Raw genomic sequence first — 11,139 nt, forward strand, 5'->3', positions numbered from 1 at the left:
TGTGTTATCCAGGGTCACGCCAAGGTTCTTTGCTCTCTGGGAAGGGGACACCATGGAGTTGTCAGCCATGATTGAGAGGTCTTGGAGCTGGCAGGCCTTCCCCGGGAAAAAGAGCAGCTACATCTTGTCGAGGTTAAACTTGGGGTGGTGGGCCGACATCCAAGCTGAGACGTCTGCCAGGCAATCAGTGATGTGCGTCGCCAGCTGGGTGTCAGAAGGGGGGGGGGGGGGGTAGTTCAGTGTCATCCACATAGCAATGATAGGGGAGACCATGTGAGGATATGACAGAGCCGAGTGACTTGGTGTAAATAATCGAGGACTGAAGGACACAAGTAGTGAGAAGCAGTTGGAACAGACACAGACCCTCTCCACGCCTGCTGGTAGGAATATAAGAGGAGAGCGGTCTCATTTGAGTGAGCCACCTTGAAGCCTGACTGGTTAGGGTTAAGAAGATCATTCTGAGAGTGATAACGAGAGAATAGGTCATAGACAGCATGCTCAAGTGTTTTGGAACTAAAACACAGAAGGGATACCGTTTTGTAGTTTTTTACTTTGGAGGGGTCAAGTGTTGGTTTCTTGAGGATGGGAGCAACCCTGGCCATCTTGAAGTCAGAGGATGCAGCAAGTGATGAGTTGATGAGGGAAGTAAGGAATGGTAGGTCTTCAGAGATGGTCTAGAGAAGGGAAGAGGGGATGTGGATAAGTCGGTAGGTGGTCGGGCTGCCAGACATCACTAGTCGCAGGATTTTATCTGGAGAGGAAGGGGAGAAAGAGGTCAAAGTGTAGGGTAGTTCTGTTAGAGTGGGACCAGTGGAGTCAGTAGGCTAAGGGAACGAGGAACAGATGTCGTAAACCTTTTTTTCAAATTGGTCGACAAAGTCCTCTGCAGAGCAGAGCAAGGGGCAGGAGGTGGTAGGCGAACAGCTTCTAGTGAGTGGGCAGGGTATACTAAATTAGAAGGGAATGTAGCCAAGGGGTGGGGAGCGTCTGTAAAACCTACAGGGAGAGAAGAGAACAGGGATAGGAAACACACACATACTTGACAAAGCTGCAAAAGAGCCAAATTGGATCATCAGAAGATAACTAGGTGAGATACTCAAGTGAGAGAGTGATGTGGAGCCTTCCTCCTCTTTCCTTCCTCAAACCGCTTGGCAGAAAGTCTTCATTTCAGCGACAACACCACCGCTTGACAAGACCGCCAGCTGCCACTGAATAAACACTCGGAGACTGAAGCACTAACACTAATCGTGTATTGCCCAGCAGAGGTGAAAGATGCAGCTCCCACCACTAATTGCTGGTAGAGTTGAAGAAAACACAGAAAACACCCCTTACAACACAAGACGATTGCTGAAATAGGCCTGAAACTAAGTCCACAGAAACGGACACAAATAATGAGCGAACAGACAGTTCAAACAGCAATGATTAAGTAGGCTACTAGGTAGGACAGCACTTAAATTCAATTGCCTTCGCAAGACAATACCAACAGATACTTATTGAATAAAAAACAGATACTTTCTTCTCTTGTAGGAGCTGATATCCTTCCAAACTATAGATGATGTACATCCAGGCCAAATATGAACACATCATGAGGGCTGTTGGCAGAATTGGACCCTGACAAGGTAGATAGTGTTATCTCGAGGCGAAAGATACAAACACCTATTTAGGCGAGGTGCTAGCTAGCGGAGTAGAATACTTGAAAAATGAAAGGAGAGCCACACACTCTAGGAGCTCAGATACAATCATTTAATAACCTAATATCCAACGTTTCAACAGACAAGCTGTCTTCATCAGGGTATAATGACAAACACTGCAGGGTGACTAGTTTACAGTATATAGTGTCAAAGGACACACACAGGTGTTTGTAATAATGGCCTGAGGTGGCCTGATATCATTGGTTAATTCTCCGATAGATAAAAAAAATAACATGCCATGAATGGATAGCATACGATCATAGATACAATTTGGCTACAGAGGCCAACAGACATTTACAAACTGCAAAATCACAATAATCACAAGAATGGCTTCAGATCAAAGTCTGCATTGAGGCCGAAGTGAGCAAGGGTCTTCAAATTAAAGATCCAGGCAGCCTCTCATTTTAACAATAAATTGTCGAGGTCACCCCCTCTCCTAGGGAGAGTGACATGTTCGATGCTGATATAACTTAGGTACAAAATCGAGTAGGCCGCAACTGGATAAGTTGATTTTTTTGCACCTAATGACGCTACGAGATTAATACTTTTAATTTATGCTTTGTTTTACCCACATCATTTTTATCACAAGGACAAGTTATTAGATAAATAACGGCCGTAGTGGAGCACGTGATAACACCTTTAATTGGGATCTGAAGGATCTACATTTATAAGTGCCATTGCATTGAGCACATCCATTACACTCGTAGTTTCCATCCAGTAGGAGTGTAAATAGACGTTGGGCAGGGATCAGAGTTTATCAATTGATCTCTGAGATTTCTGTCCTGAGAATATGACCAAGGAAGGGTCCTGATTAGAATGTGCCACTGTTTGTGAACGATTCCCTTAATTTGTTCAGAGCACTTTGAATAGCGAGTAGTTAGAACACAAGAATGCTTCTTTTTGCGAGACTGTCCTTGAAAAAGATAATGTCTCGGTTTGCTTTGAATTTTCTCAATGGCAGTATTAATCTGACAATTGTTGTACCCCTCTCTTATACCCCGATGAAGACAGCGTGTCTGTCGAAACGGTGGATATTAGGTTATTAAATTATTGCATCTGAGCTCCTAGAGTGTGCGGCTCTCCTTTAACTTTTCAAGGTTGATAGTGTAACCATAATGGCAACCTGGTTTATCTTTGTTTTCCTCCTCCTGTTCATTCTTCACCTCTTTCACTCCCTCTGCTCTTACTATTCCCTATCCGGTCCTTGACCTCTACCCCAGTTTCACCTCTTTTTTTATCCTCCTTCCTCAGCACTATCTGTCTCTCTCTATCTACCTTCTGAAGAAGCCCCTCTCTCGCCGTCACTTGTTTACTCTCTGTTCATCTCCATTCCTCCCTCTATCATATCAGGACATAAAATAAACACTTGGAGGGAGCTGTTTACCCTGAGAGCAGTTAAAACAGAGATGATGAATTAGCAGTGGAACGAGGGTTGATGATGAATCCACCTTCCCTCTGCGATCGGCCATGTTTGTTTTCATTTGACCACAGTGTGATTGTTATCACCTTCCCACGAAGACCCATTCAACAACCTCCCGTGAAAGAGTACCTTTCGCCCCTGCATATCAGACCCTTTAACTAACTTACCTCTGAAGTAAAGCCTCCAAAACTCTAAAATAATGGAACTATTCTCATCAGAACAGACAAAGTATTGTGTAAAGCCAAGATTAAAATGTTTATTGATGAATGTTTCACAACTCTTAAGTGTAAGGTTTGGTTGTCATGTCTATTAAAACATGTGGGATGTCTTTCTAGGCAGTTTTACATGGGCTTTGCGGCAGGCTATTTCTAGCTAACTGTTTCCATTCTTGTTGTAAGACTGAGCTCACTGACCCTTTCTCAAGTGCTTTTGTATTCAAATGAGAGTTGGTAATTTGTAACACATGTTCTTCCACTATGTCGCTCTCTGTCCTTGAGTCGCAGTTTAAAGGAAGCCTGGATGAAAGTGTCCCTCTGAAAGAAATATTGGGTTTTCCCTTGAGGCAAATGACGAGGTTGTCCACAGAGAGAGGAATGTTCGATATAACACTGACATGTGACTTGGAAGGCTCCAGACGAAATTCACTGGGTGCCTCCACTGCAGAAAAAAAAGCAACAACAGCAATGTCTTATTTGTGTTATTTCTATAATTTCAGACCCCGGGGTTAAACAGTTTCTGGCTCCACAGTTTCGACCACTCTTGTTTATTTTCTGACCATGAAACTAACCACAGAATAACAGTGGAAGCGGACTCGTAGGAACGGCACTGTTTGGTCTAGCTCGATTTTCCCCACTGGTTTCACAGATTCTCATGCGTGCGATGCCTTTGATGGAGCCTCTATTCCTCTGAACAGAACATTGGCCATGTGATAATCTGTTTCTGATGTAAATAACGATTAGTTATACTAGCTGCATGCTCTCTTCAGGGGACTGACTACTGCCTTGGCTAGTAGAGTTGTCTCCAGGAGTAGGCCTAATCTACACGTAACATCATGTCAGATAAGATCTATTCATTGTTGTCCTAAATGTATTTTGAAACCTCTAGACTAGCACTGTAAAACTCAAATGGGTCACTATATTGATTCACTGCATCATGGATTCCATACTCCTTTGGTGACTGTTGTTGCATTGATCTGATGACATCCATCCTGTTCTGATTTCTGATTGGTTATTGATGAGCAACAGAAAGCAGATGTAAAAATGGGGATCAGTTATAGGATGATTTAGTATGGGGAGCCGTGGACAAAAGTGATCGTCCCATTGGACATGTCAGGGTTCCTTAGATGTGGCTCTGGCTTCAATTACACACAGTGATTTGATATTCCCTGAATAAAGGCAGGCCAGAGATCCATGCCAGGAGAGATTCCTGATCGTCTGCTTTAGTGGATGTCTTGGAAAGCTATGAAGAGGTTATGGGTAATTTCAGACCAATAAACGGTTTTAGGCTGCTACGGATTTGGAATATGCTCTTGAAAGCTACTAAGACATTTCTTAGAATTGTGTGTGAAAGCAAAACCAATATAACTGGAGAGACACGCACATGCGATAGGCTGGGTTTGAACCCGGGTCGACTGCACACCAAAATACTTGGTTGTTAGCCCAAGCACCATTGTAGTTCACTGAACCAACTCTCTTACACTTCACCTTAGCTTTAAAATGTTCCTCTGCTCATTGCACACTACAAGACTGTGTTAGCCTGCTAAACTAAAACCTTGGTCTATAGGCATTATCTCTGGGAGCTAATGCAAGTCAGGTCTCAAACAACATTGGTTCACCGGACCACCTAGGCTACAGTAGCACAGACTTCCTCGATATCTCTATGAAGTTAGCTGGAAAGAGAGAGAATTATGAAAAAATCCCTCCTAAGGCTAAGGATATCCTCTGGAATTCCTCTGCCTGTTTGAGGCTTTGCACAATGTGATGCTGCTCTCTCATATCAAGTTATTCTGTGGACGAGTTTGAGGACATTTCATAATAATTTACTGAACTCAATAATACTAAATGTACACAAAGAATACTTGCCCAGAAAACCATGGAGTTCATCTATCAGTGGTGCCACCACAATCATTTCAACACTCAATTACATGAACTAACCCTGAAAATGACAGCAAGTGTTAATAATGTTGATGTGTGAAATCCTGTGTAAACCGTCTGTATATGCAAAACCAATCATTCTGCCTTTATTGAAAATGGTTTAATCTATTCAGTACTGATAATAAAACCTTGTTCTATGCCTTACGTGTAACCACATTGTTATCATCACCGCAATGTAGCTTAATGTTGTCCATGATGACTTAACTAGTAACTAGCTCATGGGCTGGAGTGCCACATGTTTCTATAATGATCCATTACTGCTGTCCTTGCCTTTACATAGCCTACTACTTCACTTCCTGATGTTGTCCTGTTGAGTGGCTTGTTATCTACCGTATGCCTATATTCTGACTATGTTTTCTTTTTATAGCTAAAACTGATCTGGAGGCACAAGAAACATTTTTTTTTAAAGATGTTTGAGCTGCAGTATGATAACATTGGCTCAAAGGATAATGTTGTGTCAGAACAATTTTCAATACAGCGAGCTGAGTTCACTCACTTCTATTCTCTACTACTGCATGCCAGTACGTACAGGTCCTGTGTCGATGTTTAGATCCCGAGGCTACATGGAACCTCTACCTCTAGATGGCCTTGACTGCGGGTCCTATGATAGACTGAAGGCCTCCAGTGTCTGTGTTGTTTACCTAAGCAAAGCCAGAGTAGACAGCGTTGGCTCCGGGCTTCTGTTAACACTAGGCAGGAAAGTGTTCCCTCCAAACTCCAAACAAAGGGTCCCCAACCTGTCCAGAGCATTGATCAAGCGCAACGCCAGGGCATTTGTCACTTTCACGTGTGCTCTCTCTTCCTCTATTTATCTTTCTCTCCTTTCTGTCACTCTCTCTCTCTCTCTCCCTTTCTTTATGTGTGTGTCCCTCTTGAGACTTGAGCACATCAAGATTCATTTCCTTTTAAGGGTTTATAACCTGTACGCCTAGAACTGTATCTGTGGAGGGAAAATATTTATGTTATCGACTTAGGAAAGAATGCCATTGTGGCAGCTAATACATTCTAATATTTGCTGTGTTTTATTACGAAATGGCCAGTCGCCTCTATTTAGTATACTTCCATATCAAGTTTAATGCATGAAATGGTCTTAAGATTAACTTTTTACTTTTCACATTTTGCATAATTATTATAAGCATACAGGTTTCACAATGACTTAGTCTTTCTGTAATCTATTGTTGTAATTTTGGTATTTTAGGTTTGATTTCATGTTTTTGTTCTGTCTATCCTCAGTTTCTTGCAGTTTAGCTTGTTCTTTTCAGTCAAGGCTAAGGCAGGTGAGAAGGAAGTGTCTCCCAACACGCTGTTCTCGGTGTGGCATGAGTTCTCCACTGATTTCAAAGACCTTTGGAAGAAGGAAAACAAAGAATGTTACAGGAACCGTAAGGATTGGTGTAAAATACACTTTGCAGTTCTTTCATGTGTGTTGAGTCTATCCTATTCAATGAAAGCCACTCTTTCTTTGGGGATTGTTGTACAATGTATGTTCTGACCTTCTACAGACCTACCACAGAATGACTGTACATGTCAAAATGACATGTCTACTGCACTACTATATCCCCCTGTGCATGAACACAATGAACATACTGTTTCACATTCACCTTCAAGCACATTACCTTGACAAGCCAATTGAAGTCATCTGTCAGCTTAATGTGTAGAATAAAGCACCTTGACTGAGGTCAAATGTAGTGCACATTGAGCTCTTCAACTCCCTTTGAAACAATAGAGAAGGGTGTGTGTTGTAACAACCACGGATGCTGTAGCAACCGAACACCATTAATCCCAGTATGCAGTATATGTTTTATGTAATCATTTCATAGCAGGGAGAAGCATAAGACAAACCGACATTTTGCTTCCTATAGAAGTTAAAGATGGAATCTGCAGTAGGGGAAACAGCGCCACTGTCCGACCCACCGCCATTGTTATGGTTTTATTTTGTTGACGAAGTGGAGGTGTACTGCAACAACAACAAATTGCAGTGCATATTCTGCTGTCTGTCGCGTGTGCAATGATGTCAGAGGGAAGAAAACAGTGTTTGTTGTTTGCAGTAACTTCTTTGTTGTAATATCTTAAACGGATAGGTCAGCTTCACAATTAAGGATTCCAGCTTCATATCGCTGAAAAGTTAAACCAACCCTGTTAGGTCAATATCAAGCAGAAAGTCAGGAGTTCTCATAGATGAGTGTTGAATCTTCAGTGTTGGAATGATCCCCAAACATGAGTTTCCAATAGCATGCATCACATGTTCACTATTAGATCCTATCAGAGTCATTCAAATTCATAGATAAGATGAGAGAGAGGAGGGTTGAAATGACCCAGATCGGTTTCTTAACCCCACCAATAAAAAGAACACATGAGTGATTCTGTTAGCTTCCAGTGGTTTGATGGGTTTAGAGATAGCATTTGAAATGCAAATTGTTTTGTTCTGCTGGATGTAGATTAGATTGTGATATGTATTTGCTCATTTGCTGGATAAGTAACAAAAACAAATTTGTAATCATTAACTATTTGGCCTACAGTGTACCACCATCTATAAAATGAGAGCCCCCCCCCCCCCCCCCCCCCCCCCCGACTTACTACAAAGGCATACCAAATTTGGACAAACACGCACACACATTTGAATTTACTGGTCTAGAATTGGGATGGGCAACTGGCGGCCAAAGGCCCCCCTTTTATAGGCTCGTGGATACATTTCTGAAGGCAAAAAAAAGTATATTGAGAGTGTAATTTCAAAATTTGGTTGTGCATCAGAAGTCACTAACAGTCACTTAATTAGCATGTCAGCAAACATTGTTTAGATTGGTATGTTAGTCTAGCAGCCACCTATCTAAACTTGTAGAAATCATGGTCGATTTACCGACCGGGGGGCCCCCATTGATTTTATTAGTCACTCTCAGTCAGATATCATATTAAAAACAGTTATCTCTGCCCCATGGCAAAATGGGCAGGAAATGTGTTATAAAATTGCAAAATCTTCTCTCCGCCCCACGGCAAAATGTGTAGAATGGATGGGGGCAGACAAACTAAATTTCGCTTAGGCCCCCGAAAAGGCTAGGGCCGGCTGTATGTGTGGGTAAGGATGTGGGTACGCAGAACTGCGAGCAACTGACGCCTCCCATGATGAGTTTAGATTTTTTTATAGCCCCCACCCCCATAAAAGTTGCCCGTCACTGGTCTAGAATGTATCTTTTACCTCGTGCAGTGTGGAAAGTTGTGCCACTGAATGGTTTAGAGCTTGCACTATCGGTACAGTAGATCAGAAAGCGGTTTCTTAAAACAGTGAAACTGGTCACCCAAATCTTTCTTGTGTGTAAACAGCACAGACCCAACTCTTTCTTGTGTGTAAACAGCACAGACCCAAATCTTTCTTGTGTCTAAACAGCACAGACCCAAATCTTTCTTGTGTGTAAACAGCACAGACCCAAATCTTGCCTGGAGAACCTCATTGCTGAACTGCCTGACCTTTTACTACTGCAAACATACCCTATGTCCATTTCTAGGAGAAGATACATTTTAAATGGCTGAAACTATTGGTGTCTTTTCAGACTGAAAATGGCAGAGGTCTTCAATCAAGCCAGAGAGAAGGCCTCGTACAGCATCAAACCCAAACAGTCTTCTGGAATAGTGAGTTCTCTTTTTTGTCTCTTTTGTCTTTGTCCTAACCCCTTTATGTCTTTATTTTGTCTTCTTATTCTTTGTATATTTCTCCCATTCTCACTCGTTTTGAAAATCTCTGTATAAATTTCCCCCCACCCGTCACCACTTTGAGTGCATAGGATTCTCGCATACCTTATTTTTGTTCGAAAATGCACGGATGAATTCATTTACGTGCACCATTGTAATGTCTGTAACTCACTTTCATCTGTTTTGTGTTCCACAGAAAGCCAAACTGGGTCAGTAGATCTGAGCCAATGGACTGGTCTTATCCAGGATAAGTTTGCACAAGTGAGATCAACACAAGCTTTTTAGCTATTGTATTGTGTTTAAAAATATATTTACTGTGTTATTTTCTTTTTTAATTGTTTCTTTCAGTCACCTAACTGGGTATATGTATGCCTGACAGGTTGTCACCTTGTTGGAAAGTGTGATATTAACACAGTACCACACTTTGCCGTAATCTGTCAATGATACATTTCCCCTAGTTCCAAACAGCGCATTCTGCTGTCCAAAGTAAGAATGTAGATTTAATTAAAGAGCTAATAATTTTTGGACAGGTGCCATTGTAAAGAGAAATACATTGTTTTACAGTGAGACATGTGTTGTGGTATCAGCCTATCCCCTGTAGCTATAGATAAGACACCAGTTAAGACAATCATGTTTTACAGAGAAAATAAGCTATTTATATCAATCTCTGCACTGCCTTCAAGTATAAAGAGGAGCACAAAAGTGGGCCTATATAAATATTTGCCTACCGGATAGCAAGTGCCTAGTTAAAGACAAATGAGCCAATGAAATTCAACTAAATTACTCTGTCAATACAACCTGTATGGAAACCAGTCCTGCTCAGTGAAAACCTGCATTGTGACAATCATCAGTTTATCATGCACCATAGTTCAAGAATGATACGTGATGTACAGTTGTGGTTTATGCAATAAATCATGAAATGAACCGTGACTTGAGCTTAGCTGCTAAGGTATTTAGTACGTCATCAGGACTTCTCATCATCCTCTATTGTTTTGATTAGCTACAGCGCCTCACTTTTTCTACGTTTTGTTGTGTTACAGATTGGGATTCAAATGGATTTCACTGCAGTGTTTTTGTCAATGATCTACACAAAATACTCTGTAATGTCAAAGTGGCTTTTTGCTTTGAACATTTGTAAAAGATGAATGTAAAATAAAACACTAATATCTTTATTAGATAAGTATTCACCCCCCTGAGTCAATACACCTTTGGCAGTGATTACAGCTGTGTGTCTTTTTGGGTACGTTTCTAAGAGTTTTCCATACCTGGATTGTACATACAACATTTGCCCATTATAATTTGTTTAATTCTTCAAGCTATGTCAAATTGGTTGTTGATTATTGCTAGACAACCATTTTCAGATCTTGACATAGATTATCAAGCAGATTTAAGTCAATACTGAAAGTCGGCCACTCAGGAAGATTCACTGTCTTCTTGGTAAGCAACTCCAGTGTAGATTTGGCCTTGTGTTTTTGGTTATTGTCCTGCTGAAAGGTGAATTCATCTCCCAGTATCTGGTGGAAAGCAGACTGAACCAGATTTTCCTCTAGGATTTTGCATGTGGTTTGATTAATATCTGTGAGGGTTTAGAGCTTGAGGTAGTCACTTCATACAAGTACTTGGGAGTTTGGCTAAACGGTACACTGACCTTCTCTCAGCACATATCAAAGCTGCAGGCTGAGGTTAAATCTAGACTTGGTTTCCTCTATCGTAATCGCTCCTATTTCACCATAGCTGCCAATCTAACCCTGAATCATATGACCATTCTACCCATGCTAGATTACGGAGACATAATTTATAGATCGGCAGGTAAGGGTGCTCTTAAGCAGCTGGATGTTCTTTACCAGTCGGCCAACGGATTTGCCACTCTCCTTATAGGACACATCACTGCACTCTATACTCCTCTGTAAACTGGTTGTCTCTGTATACCTGTCGCAAGACCCACTGGTTGATGCGTATTTGAAAAAACCCTCTTAGGCCTCACTCCCCCCTATCTGAGATACCTACTGCAGCCTTCATCCTCCACATACAACACCCATTCTGCCAGTCACATTCTTTCTTTGGTCCCCCAAAGCACACACATCCCTGAGTTGCTCTTCTTTTCAGTTCTCTGCAGCTAACGACTGGAACGAGCTGCAAAAAACACTCAAACGGGACCGTTTTTATCTCCATCTCGTCATTCAAAGACTCA

The 11,139-nt window shown here is 41.7% G+C and overlaps 1 pseudogene; it reads left to right on the forward strand.

The window, feature by feature from the left end:
- LOC110503097 (uncharacterized) overlaps nt 1-9,257 on the forward strand; it is a 61,539-nt pseudogene extending 52,282 nt beyond the window's left edge.
- The last annotated feature ends 1,882 nt before the right edge of the window (nt 9,258-11,139 follow it).

Source organism: Oncorhynchus mykiss, chromosome 23 (assembly GCF_057628025.1).
Source record: "Oncorhynchus mykiss isolate SJ-2025 chromosome 23, ASM5762802v1, whole genome shotgun sequence".
Taxonomy (NCBI): Eukaryota; Metazoa; Chordata; class Actinopteri; order Salmoniformes; family Salmonidae; genus Oncorhynchus; species Oncorhynchus mykiss.